General features: G+C 34.9%; 1 pseudogene; it reads left to right on the forward strand.

Moving 5' to 3' along the window:
- Positions 1 to 9,576: 9,576 nt before the first annotated feature.
- LOC134387446 (U6 snRNA-associated Sm-like protein LSm3) lies at positions 9,577 to 9,887 on the forward strand (annotated as a pseudogene).
- Positions 9,888 to 15,496: the final 5,609 nt, after the last annotated feature.

Consider the following 15,496-nt stretch of genomic DNA (forward strand, 5'->3'; position numbering starts at 1 on the left):
AAGGAACTAAGATTTCAGGAGCAATTAAGGTTGCTAATTAACTAACCCTAAAATAGATTATATGAGTGTGCCAGTGTAATTGCAAGGGCTCCTTAAATGTGAAAGAGGAAGGCAATGTAAGAAAGACTTGATTGGTCATTGCTGGTTTTGAATACGGAAAGGGGCTGCAAGCCAATGAATGAAGACAGCCCCTAGAAGCTTGAAAAGGCAAGGAAACAGACTCTCCCCTAGAGCCTCCAGAAGGAAGGCAGCCCTGATGATACCTTGATTTTAGCCCAGTGAGATGCATTTCAGATTTACAACCTATAGAACTGTAAGATAATAAATTTGTATTATTTTAAGCCACTAAGTTTGTGATAATTTGTTGCAGCAGCAATAGAAAACTAATTCAGTATTACAATAAGTTGATAAATGTTTACTTTAAAAAAGTACTGAACCTTAGCAAGAAGAGTGTGAGTCTGGGACATTCAGCCTGAGGCTGCATCCATGTTTTTCTCCCCTCAGCTTCATGGTGTAGAAGTTCTACCAAAGTGATGGGAAAGGGGTGACATTATTTGGAGCAGGTTGGAGAAAATGTCAAAGCCAGGGACATTGTCTAAAACAATATAGACCTCAATGGCATACAATCAGGGAGGCAAACATTGCAGCTAGCCTGAGGTATCAATACTGGCTGGGGGAAAAAAGTAGACCAACATACTAGACAGAAATTTAACAGGGAGGTCTGAGGAATGGACAGCTAGTGGTCCTCAATAAGATGCTACTTATCTCTCACAGTCTGGCAAGTTGTATACATGTGCAAAGCTGCACAGATCTCAGGAGATATTGCAGAAGGCCTCGATGAGCTACTAAGTTATGGGCTTAATATGTGGCCTTGGAAATACAGAAATTAAAACCTGTAATAGACTTGTAAACTGGCTGAAATGTGAATACAACCTCCCAAACACAAACAGATCATTGAGCAAAGGGCCTTACTGACTCAAGATCTTTAAGCACACCTTCTGACCAATCATTTGCTAACAATTAAAGAATTGCCAACCTAGAGGTAACCCCTAGTATAAGGCTTAAAAATAAAAGCAAGAATTTTTAAAAAGCAGAAACAAAAATGAGCAGAGATATCAGCAGCCACATGCTCTGGAAACAGGATCCACAGAATTAGTCCAGATAAGCCACCAAACAAAAGAACAAACAAGCAAAAAACCAACACCAATAAACACCCTCAGTGGTGGGGAGAGGAGCACAAAATCCAGAGTTGCTACAATATATTATCTAAAATGTCTAGTTTTCAACAAAAATTACAAGCCAGGCAAAGAACCAAGAAAGTGTGTCCCATACATAGGAAACAAAGCAGTCAATGGGAACTGTCTCTTGGAAAATCCAGATGTTGGATTTAGCATATAGAGTCTTTAAACAGCTATTATAAATGTGTTCAAGGAACTAAAGATCATTTTTAAAGAATTAAAGGAAAGTTTAAGGACAATGACTTCTCAAATAGAAAATAACAATAAAGAGAGAAAACTATTTTTAAAGAACCAGTAGAAATTCTGGATTTGAAAAGTATAATAATTAAAATGAAAATTTTATTAAAGAGGCTCAAAAGCAGATTTGAGCTGGCAGAATAAAGAATCAGTTAACTCGAGGCTAGATCAGTAGAGGTTATACAATCTGAATAATGGAGAGAAAAAGAGTGAAGAAAAATGAATGAAGCCTCAGAAACCTGTGGGACACCATAAACTGTACCAACATGTATACAATGGAACTCTCAGAAAGAGAAAAGAGAGAGGAAAAGGGGGAGGAAAAATATTTGAAGAAAAAGTGGGTGGAAATCCCCAAATCTGATGAAAACATAATCTACACATCCTAGAGGCACAATGAACTTAAATTAGTAGGATAAATTCAAAGAGACCCACATGTTGACACATCATAGTCAAACTATTGAAAGAAAAAGACAAAGAGAAAAACTTGAAAGCAGAAAAAACAGTCATCATATACACAGGAATAATAATAAGATTAACACATCACTATTTGTCAAAAACAATGGAGAAACACACAATAAATTAGGCATAGAAGGAAACTACCTCAACATAATAAAGTCCCTATATTAAAAACCAGCATCTAACATTATACTCAATGGCAAAAGATTAAAAGTTTTTTCTCTGAGATAGGAATGAAACAAGGATGCCCACTTTCACCACTTCTAGTCAACCTATTACTGGAAGTTCTAGCCAGAGCAATTAGGCGAGAAAAAGAAATAAAAGGCATCCAAACTGATAAGGAAGAAGCAAAATTATCTTTGTTTGCAAGTGACATGATCTTATATGCAGAAATTCTAAAAATTGCACTCAAAAAACCTGTTGGAACTAATAGACAATTCAGCAAAGTTGCAGGATAAAAAATCAACACACAAAAATCAGTTGTACTTATACATACTAATATACTTTCCAATCAGGAAAGAAAATCAAGAAAATAATTCCACTTACAATCACATCAAAAAGAATAAAATACTTAGGAATAAACTTAACCAAGGAGATGAAAGCCTTGTATACTGAAAACTACAAAAGTTGCTGAAAGAAATCAAGGAAAACACAAATAAATGGAAAGACATCCTATGCTTATGGGTCAGAAGACTTAATATTGTTATGATGTCAATGCTAATCAAAACAATCTACAGATTTTAAAAATCCCAATGACATTTTAAAAGCCATCCTAAAATCCATATGAAGTGTCAAGGGAATAGCCAAAATAATCTTGAAAGAGAAAGACAAAGTTGGTGACCTCACATTTGTTGATTTAAAAACACACTACAAAGCAACAGTCATCAAGACAGTGTGGTAGCAGCATAAAAGCAAACATATAGACTGATGGAACAAAACAGAGAGCTCTGAAATAAGCTCTTGTATATATGGTCAAATAATGCTCACCTAGGGTTTCAAGATTACACAACGGAGAAAGGACAGTCTCTTCAACATATGATGTGGGAAACTGAATATCCACATACAAAACAAAATAGTTAGATCCTTACCTTACACTATATACAAAAATTAACTCAAAATGGATCACAACCCTAAATGTAAGACATAAAACTATAAAAATCTGAGAACAAAACATAGGAGGAAAACTTTATGACAGAATTTGGCAAAGATTTCCTGGATATAACACCAAAAGCGAGGCAACAAAAATAAAAACAGACAAACTGGATTACATGAAAATTTAAAATTTCTGTGCATCAAATGACACAATCAACAGAGTTAAAGACAACCTGCAGAATGGGAGAAAATATTCACAATCACATATCCATGTTTAATATCGAAATATAAAAGAAACTCCTACAACTCAATAACAAAAAAAGAATAACCCAATTTTAAAATGAGCAAAAGACTTGAATAGACATTTATCCAAAGAAGATACACAAATGGCCAACAAGATGAAAAGATGTTCAATATCACACATCACTAGGGAAATGCAAATCAAGACCACAATGAGATATCAACTCATACTCATTAGGATGACTATTATAAAAACAAAACAAAACAACAAAAAACAGAAAATAGTAAGTGATGGCAAGGATGTGGAGAAATTGGAACTCTTGTGCACTGTTAGTAGGAATATAAAATGGTGCCACTGCTATAGAAAACAGCATGATGGTTCCTCAAACACTTAAAAGTAGAATTGTCATATGACCCAGCAATTCCACTTCTGGGTTTATTTCCAAAAGAACTGAAAGCAAGATCTTGAACAGATATCTGCATATCCACATTCATTGCAGCATTTTTTTACAATAGGCAAGAGGAGAAAGCAACATAAATGTCCATCAACAGATGAACAGATAAACAAAATGTGGTAAATACATACAATAGGATATCATTTAGCCTTAAAAAGAAAGGAAATTCTGACACATGCTACAACATGGATGATCTTGAGGACATTATGCTAAGTGAAATAAGACAGTCACAAAAGGACAAATACTATATGTTTTCACTTTTATGGGGTACCTAGAACAGTCAAATTATGGAAACAGAAAGTAGATTGCTGGTTGTCAGGGCCTTTGGGGGAAAAGGGAATGAGGAATTATTGTTTAATAGTCATAGAGTTTAATTTTTGCAAGATGAAAAACTTCTGGATAATACTTGCATAACAATGTGAAATACTTAACACTAAGAGATCAAGCAGTCTGGTATCTTTTCTTATGAGGACAGTAATCCTATTAGATCAGGGCCTAACCTTTATGACCTGTTTAATTTTAGTTACCTCCTTATAGTCCCCATCCTCCAAATACAGCTACATTGGAGCTCAGGGTTTCCACATATGAATTTGCAGGGTTTGGGGAGTGGGAGACACAAACGTTCATTTTACAACAAGCAGCAACAAAATACCCTGGGAAGGGGGGGGATTTGATTTCCAGAGTTTCCATGTTCTACCATTTAAAATTCCCAGTTTTCATAAAAAAATTTAGAGACATGCAAAGAAACAGGAAAACATGGCCCATACATAACGAGGGGTGGGGAGTGGGGTAGTCAATAGAAGCTGTCTCCTGAAAAAGCTCAACCATTGGGCTTACAAGACAAAGCCATTAAATAGTCTATTATAAATATGTTCAAAGAACAAAAGGAAACCATGTCTAAAGAATTAAATTATGAGGACAATGTCTCACTGATAGAGAATAACCAATAAAGAGATAAAAATTGTAAAATGAGAACCAAATAGGAATTCTGAAGTTGACAAAAAGAATAACTGAAATTAAAAATTTGCTGGAGGAGCTTAAAAGCAGCTTTGAGCTGGCAACAGAATCTGTGAACTTGAAGATAGGTCAGTTAATATTGACCAGTATAAGAAACCGGGGGCAGGTGAGGAATTTAAAACTGAACAGAGCCTCAGAGACCTGTGTGACACTACCAAGCATACCAACATATGTGTAGTGAGAGTCCCAGAAAGAGAAGAGAAAAAGCAGCAAAAAAAAAAGAAAGAAAAGAAAAAAAGAAAGAAAGAAAATGTTTTTTAAAAAAATGGCTGAAAACTTTCTAAACTTGATGTGTAATATAAATCTACACATCTAAGAATCTCAATGAACTCCAAGTAGGATAAACTCAAACAGATTGTCACCTAGTCATGGCATAGTAAAATCACAGAAAGAACAGATAAAGAGAAAATCTTGAGAGCAAGAGAAAAACAATTTGTCACATACAAGGGATCCTTAATAAGATTAACAGACATCTTTTCACCAGAAATCATGATGCCAGAAAGCAGTAGAATGACATATTCAAAGTGCTGAAAGAAAAAGACTGTCAAGCAAGAATTTCACATCTAACCAAGCTATCCTTCAAAAGCAAATTAGAAATAAAGATATTCATATATAAACCAAAACAGCAAATTTGTCACTAGCAGATCTATCTACAGAAAACATTAAAGAAAATCCTTCACACTGAAATAAAAGGACATTAGCCATAAGTCAAATTCACACATACACAAAAAGATCACCTACAAAGGTAACTACAGGTAAATATAAATAATAGTAGAAATTACTTTTATTTATAACTCTTTTCTTCTCCTATCTGATTTACAAAATGACCACATGAAGCAATATCTATTAAAACTGTGCTAATAGTTTAAAATGCACAAAGATGTAATTTATATGAAAATAATGGTACAAAGAGAGAGGTCATATTGGAGCTATGTTGGAGCAAATTTTTTTATGTTACTGAAATTAATTTGGTAATGATCCACATTAGGTTCTTTTAAATTAAGATGTTAATTGTACTCTCCAGGGATAATACTAAGAAAATAACTTTAAAAATATGGCTAAAAAGGGGGGGGGGATAAAATATTATAAATATTTATTAAACACAAAAAAGGGCAACAATGGAGGAATAGAGGAACAAAAAATAGACTATATATATGAAAAAAGACTGTATGTATATAAAAGACTTTATAAATATATATCATATATATACTCTTTATATATACATATGTACTCATATAAAACAAATAGAAAAATGACAGACATAGCTCTTATCTTTTAAGTAATTACACTGAATATAAATGGATTAAATTCTGCAATTAAGAGCAGAGTTTGGCAGAATGAATTTTTTAAAAACATAATTTAAATATATTCTGTCTACAAGAGATACACTTTTGAGTCAAAGGCTCATATAGGTTGAAAGTAAAAAAATAGAAAAAGATACCATGCAAATAGTAACCAAAAGAAAGCTGGAGTCCATATCGGACAAAATAGACTTTAAGGCAAAATTTGTTACTAGAATAAAGGAAAGACATTTTATGTTGATAAAAGGGTCAATATATATCAGGAAGACATAACAATTAGAAACATATATGCATCTAATAATAGTACCCCAAAATACATGAATCAGAAATTGACAGACTTGAAGGGACAGATAGATGATTCAACAATAATAGTTGGAGACCTCATACCCCACTTCCAATAATGGTAGAAGAGCAATACAAAAAGAGAAGACTTGAACAATATTAAAATGCAACTAGATCTTAAGAAATTATATTAGTCCATTTCTGTTGCTTATGACAAAACACCTGAAACTGGGTGATTTGTAAAGAAACAAATTTTATTGCTTACAGTTTCAGAGTCTGGGAAGTCCAAAGTCCAGGGAACACATCTGGTGAGGCCTTGTTCTCGTTGGTGATGACTCTACAGCAATCACACAGAGAGAATGGCTTAGCAAGAGAGAGAGAGCTTCTCATGTATTCTCCTTTTAAAGCCCTCAGAATCATGCCCATGACCACTATTAAACCATCAACTTATTGGTCCGTTCACTGGCACATGGTCCTCACAATCTAATCACCTCTTTAAGGCTCCATCTTTCAATTACCATAATAGGCTTTCCCATGTTAACAGTGTAACAGTGGCGATTAAGTTTCAAATCCATGAAAACTTGGGGGACATGATTCAACCCATGTCAGACATCTATAAAACACTACACCCAGCAATAGCAGAATACACATTCTGCTGAAATGTATATGGAAAATTCTTCATGATATACCACATATTAAGCCATACAACAAGACTCAATGAATTTTAGATTGAAATTATCCAAAGTATGTTTTCCAACCACAGTTAAAGAAAATAACGGAAGGAAATTACAGAAATTCACAAATACTTGAAGATTAAATTATAAATCCTAAATAGGCAGTGGGTAAAAAAGAAATCATAGGGAAAATTGAGATTTGCAATTTATGAAACAAAAACACAGCATACCAAAACGTAGGATGCAGCTGAAACAGTTCTCAAAAGGAAATGTATAGTTGTAAATACCCATATTTAAAAAAAGGAGGATCTCAAATCAATAACCTAACATTCTACCTTAAGAAACTAATTTAAAAAAGCAAACTAAAACCAAAGCAAGCAGAAGGAATAAAATCATATGGTTTAAAGTGGAAATAAATGAAATAGAGAATAGAAAAATAATGGAGAATTAATAAAATCAAGGTTGGTTCTCTGAAAATATCAACAAAATTACCAAACCTTTAGCTAGACTGACAATGAAAAAAGAGAAAAGACACAAACTAACACAATCTGGAATGAAAGAGGAGACATTAACACCCACCTTGTAGAAAGAAAAGTGATTATCAGGGAATACTGTGAACAATTGTATAACAACAAATTAGATAATGTAGATAAAATGTACAAATTCCTAGAAAGACACAAACTACCAAAATGTACTAAAGAAGAAATAGAAAAGCTGAATACATCTACTACAAGTAAAGAGATTGGATTAGTAAACAATAAGCTTCCCACAAAGAAGAGCCCAGGCCTATATGGCTCCACTGAAGAATTCTACCAAAAGTTTAAGGAAGAATTAACACCAGCTCTTCCCAAACTGTTTCAAAAATAGAACAGGAAGGAGTACTTCCTAATTCATTCCATGGTGTCAGTATTACCCTGATATCAAAACCAGACAAAGACATCACACAAAAAAGAAAATTAAAACCAATATCCTTTACAAATCTACATGTGAAATCCCTCAAAACAACACAAACCACTAGCAAACCAAATCCAGCAATATATGAAAAAGACTCACTATGACCAAGTGGAATTTATCTCAGGAATGTATTACTGGTTTAACATACAAAAATCAACATAATACACCATATTAATAGAATAATGGACAAAAATCACATGATCATCTCAATAGATACAACAAAAGAATTTGACAAATTCAACATAAAAACTTCTCAGCATTAAAAAAAAAAAAAAATAGAAGGGAACTTCTTCAACCTGATAAAGGGCATCTATGAAAAGCTACCATGATCCAGGCCAGTGAGGGAGCCAGCCAGACACCAGGGGGTCCTGAGATGGGGGCCGTGGATCTTCACCCCACATCCAGGCCATCGAGGAGCCAGCCGATGCCCTGGGTCCTGAGACAGCTGCCAGGCCAGCCCTGCCCCATCCACAACCAGATCTTAGAATGTACTTATTAACCACCTGTATTCCTTTGGGGTACGTGACTTATCTGCTCATGTCCTTCACCAAATTTCTGCTTAGATTTTTCTAATTCATTTTTAAGTGTTCTTTTTGCAGTAAGGATGTTAATCTTTGTGTGTTAAAAAAAAAAAAGTAGGCAGTAGAATAATGGTCACCAGAGGCTGGGAGGAGTGGAAGTCAGGGGAGGATGAGGAGCTGAACTAAAGGGGACAAAGCTATGCTGTCTACTCTAAGTGAATCATTGTGGAGTATATGCATGTATTGAAACAACACACTGTACCCCATAAAAATAAATATAAATAAAATTGAAAAAATAAAGAAAAACAACCACTGTCATCATACAGTTGGCCCTCTGTATCCAAGGATTCTGCGTCTTCAGATTCAAACAAACATGAATTGAAATATTTGGGAAAAAATAAAAATAACACAAATTTTAAAACAATACAGTATAACAACTATTTACATAGCATTTACATTGTATTAGGCATTATAAGTAATCTAGAGATGATTTAAAGTATACAGGAGGATGTGTATAGGTTATATGTAAATACTACACCATTTTAGATAAGGGACTTGAGTATCATCGGATTTTGGTGTCCTGGAGGTCCCAGAATCAAGCCCCCATGGATACTGAGGGATGAGTGTACGTAATGGTGAAAGACTGAGTGCTTTCCCCCTGAGACCAGGAGCATGACAAGGATGTCTACTATGGCCACTTCTATTCAACATTTTATTGGAGGTTCTAACCAGGCAATTAAGCAACCAAAAAGGTATCCAGATCAGATAAAAACACATAAACTACTCCTATTTGCAGATGATATCATCTTGTACATAGAAAATCCTGAGGGAACTACAAAAAAAAAATCCTACTAGAAATAGTAAAGTAGTACAGCAAGGTTGCAGGATAAAAGACCAATGCCCAGAAGTCAGCTGTATTTATATAACTACTAATGAAATTAGGTGGGCTGGCCAGTTAACTCAGTTGGTTAGAGCACAATGCTGATAACGCCAAGGTCTAGGATTCATTCCCTATGCTGGCCAACCATCAAAAAAAAAAAAAAAAAAGTGAAATTAGTAAGACAATTCCTTCACAATAGTATCAAAAAGAATAAAATAGAGGGATTTGAAACGTGGTGGATGGCATGGACCAGCAACAAACTACCAACACCATCCAGGAGTCCCTGGATCTCATCAGGCTCAGCAGAATGAGCGAATTTATGTGAAAATGAGAAGTGACCAAGAGCTTCGAGGCAGGTTACATGCTTGTGATCAACATCTAAATATGATATAGGGAGATGTGGAAGAAACGGTGACTACTATAGAAATTGATGAAGAAACATATGAAATGATATATAAGTCAATGAAACAGAATATTCCAATGCTCTTTGTCTGTGGAGATGGTGTTGTGCTAGGTGCCCCTCCACTGAGAGTTGGCTAAAGCAGTTTATCCCGTATGGAAAAAAGGAGACTTCGTACAGTTGTCTCTTTAAATATTCAAAACATTCAAAAGAGAAGCCTGTATATGTTTTGATATTGAGAAATAACCCAAGGATTCTTCCACTCCTGAAATGAGGCGATTTGCAGATAACTTACAACTTCTTGAGCTGAACGGCATTTTTATTTTTCTCCATCCATTGTGATGAATGCAATCACTATGATGCAAAACTCTTTTAGGAGTTGGTTTGCTCCATTGTTCTTGAAGACAGTTTCTGATTTTTTTTTTCTTAAATTCAGTGTTTCCTTTCTGATTTTTTTTAATGCAGTCTCTTGACTTGCAAATTTTTTAAAGTAAATACATGTCTTACTTTCACTTAATACACATTTACAGTGAATCAGCTATGTTTGAGGCAAAAGATTGAGTGCTGGGAACTAGAATTTTGTCACCCTGCTTCCTGCCCTTGAGCCAGTTTCAGCTAACAACTGCAGGGCAGTGATGCCAATGCACATACAGGAAGATGCCATAGGAGCCAGAGAAGAGCACCCAAATCAGAATGGGGCAGGGGTGGTGATGTGTCATTGTAAACATTAACATTGCAGCAGAAGACAAAAAAAAAAAAAAGAATAAAATACTTTAGAATAAATTTATCAAACATGGTACAATATTTGTATACTGAAAATTACAGATCTTTGCTGAGAGAAATTTTAAAAGATCTAAATAAATGGACATTCTATAGCTATGGATTGGAAAACTCATTATTAACAGCTAATTTCTCCTCTATTTGATCTATAGATTCAATGCAATCCTTATCAAAATCTAAGCAGGCTTTTTCCTGTGTGTGTGTACAAAAATGGACTAGCTGTTTTAAAAATTTATACTAAAAGACAAAGGGCCTAGAATAACAAAAATAATCTTGAAAAAGAATAACAAAGTTAAAGAATGTAATTTCTCAATTTCAAAACGTGTTATAAATCTTCAGTTGTCAGGGCAATGTGTGGTACTGAATAAAGATAGCCATACAGATCAATGAAACAGAAGTGAAAGCCCAGAAATAAACCCTTACATTTATGGTCAATTGATTTTCAAGAAAGAAGCAAAGGCAATTCAATAGAAAAAGAATCATCTTTTCAACAGATGGTGCTAGGACGACTGTAGCTCCACATGCAAAAGAATAAAATTGGATCCCTACATCACACAAATTTAACTAAAAATAGATTGGAGACCTAGATGTCAAGTTAAAACTATAAAACTTTTAGGAGAAAATTTTTGTGACCTTGGTTTACGCAAAGATTTCTTAGCTATAACAGCAAAAGCACAATTCATAAGATTAAAAAAATTAGTAAACTGTATTTCATCAAAATTTAAAACTTTACATACCATCATTAAGAAAATCTAAATACTGGAAGAAAATATTTGCAAAGTATTTATCTGCTTAAAGATGTGTGTCCAAAGAACATAGAACACATTATAGAACATTTACAACTCAATAGCAAGAAGACAAATAATCCAATTTAAATAATGCCAATTTAAAAATAGGAAAAATAATTGAATGGATATTTTACCAAAGAAGATATGAACAGCCAAAAAGTACATGATAAAATGTTCAATATCTTTTGTCACTAAAGAAGTGTAAACCACAATGAGATACCACTTTATACCACAAGAATGCCTATAATCAAAAAAAGATCGATAATAACAAATGTTGGTAAAGATGTGGAGAAACTGAAGTCCTCCTAAATGTGAAATGGTGCACCTAGTTTGTAAAACATTTAGGCAGCTTCTTAAAAAGTTAAATATAATTTTTTCATATGAACCATCAATTGCACTCCTAGGAACATTTACCCAAGAGAAATGAAAACACATGTCCACACAAAGACTTGTATATGAATATTCATAGTAGCATTATTCATATAGTCAAAAAATGGAAACAACCAAATGTCCATCCACTGATGGATGAACAAACAAAATGGGGTATACCCATACAATGGAACAATGTTCAGCAATAAAAAAGAGTGAAGTACTAATACACGCTAAAAGTTTAATCTATAGAGATAGCAATTAGAGTAAAAGTTGATTGGGGCTAGGAGTGGGAAAGAAGGGTGACTGAAAATGGCCATGAGGGATGTTTCTGGGGTAATGGAATCTTCTAAAATTGAATCATGGTGAGGGTTGCACAACTCTATAGATTAAAAATTGTTGAATTATACACTTAAAAATAAAATAAGACCTGGCTAAGACAAAAAAAGAATATGCCACGATTTGTTTATCCATTCTATTGTTGATAGACATTTGGGTAGTTTCCAGTTTGGAGCTATTATATGTATTGATACTATAAACATTCTTGTATATGTCATTTCATGAATATATGTACACATTTCTTTAGGTCTGTATCTAGGAGTAGAATATCTGATTCATAGGGTATGCATATATTCTGCTTTAGATACTTCCAAAGAATTCTCCCAGGTCCTCTACTAATTTACATCTTCATCAGCAGTATATAAAATTTCTAGTTGTTCTACTTCCTTGCTGACACTTGGCTTTGTCTGTCATTTTCTTTTCGGCCATTCTGATAGGTGTGTAACAGTACCTTATTATGGTTATGAAATTGAATGCTATTTCAAGTTTTGTTTTTCAAGTTTTTTAGCCATTTGAATATCCTCTTTGTGAAATTCTTATTCAGGTATTTTTGCCCTTTTTTCCCTTAAGTAGTCTGTTGTTTTCTTATTGATTTTTGTAGGAGTTCTTTATATATTCTGGATAAGAAAAAAATTGTTTTAATTGATAAAGAAATAAAATTTATTTTTTACAGTTTTGGAGGCTTAGAAGTCCTAAGTCCAAAGAACACGTCTGGTGATGGCCTCTTTTTTGGTGGTAACTCACCACAGCAACAAGGGGTATTACATGGCAAGAATGGGCTGAACAAGAGCTGATAAGAAAAATGTTTAGCCCACTTTTTGGCTTAACTTTATGTATTTTTGACAGTTTCTTATGATTAACACAAGTTTTAGTTTTAACATAGTCTAATTTATCTGTGTTTTTTTCCTTTATGGTTAGTGTTTTTTGATGTTCCATTTAAGAACTCTTTGCCTACTTCAAAGTCATGAAGATATTGTCCTGTTTTCTCCTAAAATATTTATTGTTTTATCTTTCACGCTTAGTTCAAGAATCAATCTGAAATTGATTTTATATATAGTGTGAGGTAAGGGGTCAATATTCATATTTTTCCATTTGGATAACTGATGCAATACCATTTAAAAAACAAACACTGCAGCTTTATAGTAAGTCTTGAATCTGGTTGGGAAATCCTCCTACTTTGTTCTTAATCCTCAAGATTTCTTTGGCCATTCTTGGTCTTCTGCTTCTCCATATAAATTTTAGAATCTGCTGGAAATAAAAAGCATCCTGGGATTTTAACTGAAATTGCATTAAATCTGTAGATCAATTTGAAGAAATCAGAAGAATTCTTTATAATATTGAGTCTTCCAATCCATGCTCACGGTATATTCCTCTATTTGCCTATTCTTTAATTTTTTTCAAAATTATTCTGTAGTTTTCAGTGTAGAGGTCTTACACATCTTTCATTAGATTTATTTATGTTTTTAATTTTTATACTATTGTATAACATTTTTAAATTTCTGTCAAAATTTCTAATTGTTTCATTTTAAATTTTAAATTTCAATTTCTATGTATGTTGATTATTTATAGAAACATAATTAACTTTTGAATATTGACCTTGGATGCAGAAACCATGCTAAATTCACTTATTGATTCTAATAGCTTGTCTTTAGATTTTTTTCTGGAAATTTCTCTGTACCTAATTATGTCATATAAATAATGACAGGATTGCTTTTTTCTTTCTAATCCTCATGTCATTTATTTCTTTTTTTGACTTATTGCACTGGCTTTCACCTCTAGCACAATGTTAAAGAGAAATGGTAGGAGTGGTCCAAGTCACTATCAGAAAACATATAGAACATTGTATTCAGTATACTATCACATATGTAGGAAAAGGGGGACTGAGTCTACATGTACATGTACGTTGAGAATCTCTCTGGAAGGATATACAGCACTAGAAACTGGCATCCCAACACCAAAGCCACAACCGATTAGACTAGAGTCAGATCTGGAGCCAATGGTAGCCACCCCAGACCTGCCAGTGGCCAGTGCAATGAGCTGGTTTGAGAACTCAGCCAATAGGATCACTCTGAAATGAAGAGCGAGAAATGAAATCTGTCTCATCAGACTTCAAAAACCACAGAGCAGAATCACAGCCAGTTTCTCACAACAGGAAGATGTACCTGGCTGGAATGCAGAAATGGGGGCTTTCACCATTGTTTGGAAAGGAAAGTGGCCCAGAGAAAAGATTCTCTCTTCTGACTAGGTTTTCTGTGCATTTCATGGTCTTGCTCTCTTACTGCTTTCTCTATGGACTTTTTTTTTTTTTCTAGCATCTCAAAAGCTCTCAAATCCGTAAATCACCATAAAAATTATTTTTGAAGAAAACTGGTAAGAGTCATTACCTCTGGGGAGAGTAACCGGGAGTTAGGAGACAGAGAGGGAGCCTTATGTTTCACTGTTACCATGCACATGTAATGCTGATTCAAAAGTAAATTTAGAATTTATTTTATAATAGGTAGATAAATTGCATATTAAATTACTACTCAGTTGAAAAAATGATTGTTGGGAAGGCATCCTTCTTAAGGAATGTGTTAGGGATGCCAGCCCTTCTTCCCTGCCCCTGCTGTGCTTCTGACATGAAGAAAAGACTGGCACAGAAGCCAAGACCTGCCCCCTTCCCAGGGGAGAGCAGTAACCAGGAGCCACGCACAGTAAAGGATGTGAGGAAGTGGGGGCCGCGGCTGATCTAGGGAGACAGCAGCAGCCACTGCCACAGAAAAAGAGGCAGACTATTCTCAGAGAAGCTGAGTCACAAAGATGGCAGAACTCCTGGTGCAGGAAGCAGGAGGTCTTGTTTCTGAGGGATGGAGGACCCGGGGGAAAGGGCTGAGCTGCTCAAGGAAACCCAGGTGCCACTCTGCCCTCCCCCACTATGCACAATTGTAGTTGTTTCTGGGTTTTCATGTTCTTGCCGGGGAGGCCCAGGCAAATTCTTTCTGTGTTACAGGTAGCTATAAATCTGTGACCTCCCTCTCTAGCTGATCTGTCCTTCTGGAGCACTTAGGCAAGAGGACCTCTGCATGGGCCAGTGGTGTCTCTCTGCTCCATGTGGGGCAGCCCCCCTTCCTATACTCCCACCTTCCTAGAGAATCCCTTCCTTTCTTTTGTCCTAACCCCTAAGGATGGATCCCAATCCTGCAGCTGGGATCCTGCAGGCATTTTTCAGAAGCTCCACTAGCCCTTTTCCCAGAATCTCCCCCTCTCCATACCACCCTTCAGGGGTCTTCAATATTGGGTGATGTTGTGGGGAGGGTTTCTTGGAGCCCCAAAATAGCAAGATAGAGGATGTACAGAGGGAAGAGCATTGAAAAAGAGTCCAGATCCAGTTCTAGACCATGTTGAAGTTCTCCCTGCACCCAATTATGGTGTTCATAACAGTAGTTAATAACTACATGTATGTGCCTTTTATATGGATTCATTTATTTAATCCT

This window comes from Cynocephalus volans, chromosome 10 (assembly GCF_027409185.1).
Source record: "Cynocephalus volans isolate mCynVol1 chromosome 10, mCynVol1.pri, whole genome shotgun sequence".
In the NCBI taxonomy this organism is placed as follows: domain Eukaryota; kingdom Metazoa; phylum Chordata; class Mammalia; order Dermoptera; family Cynocephalidae; genus Cynocephalus; species Cynocephalus volans.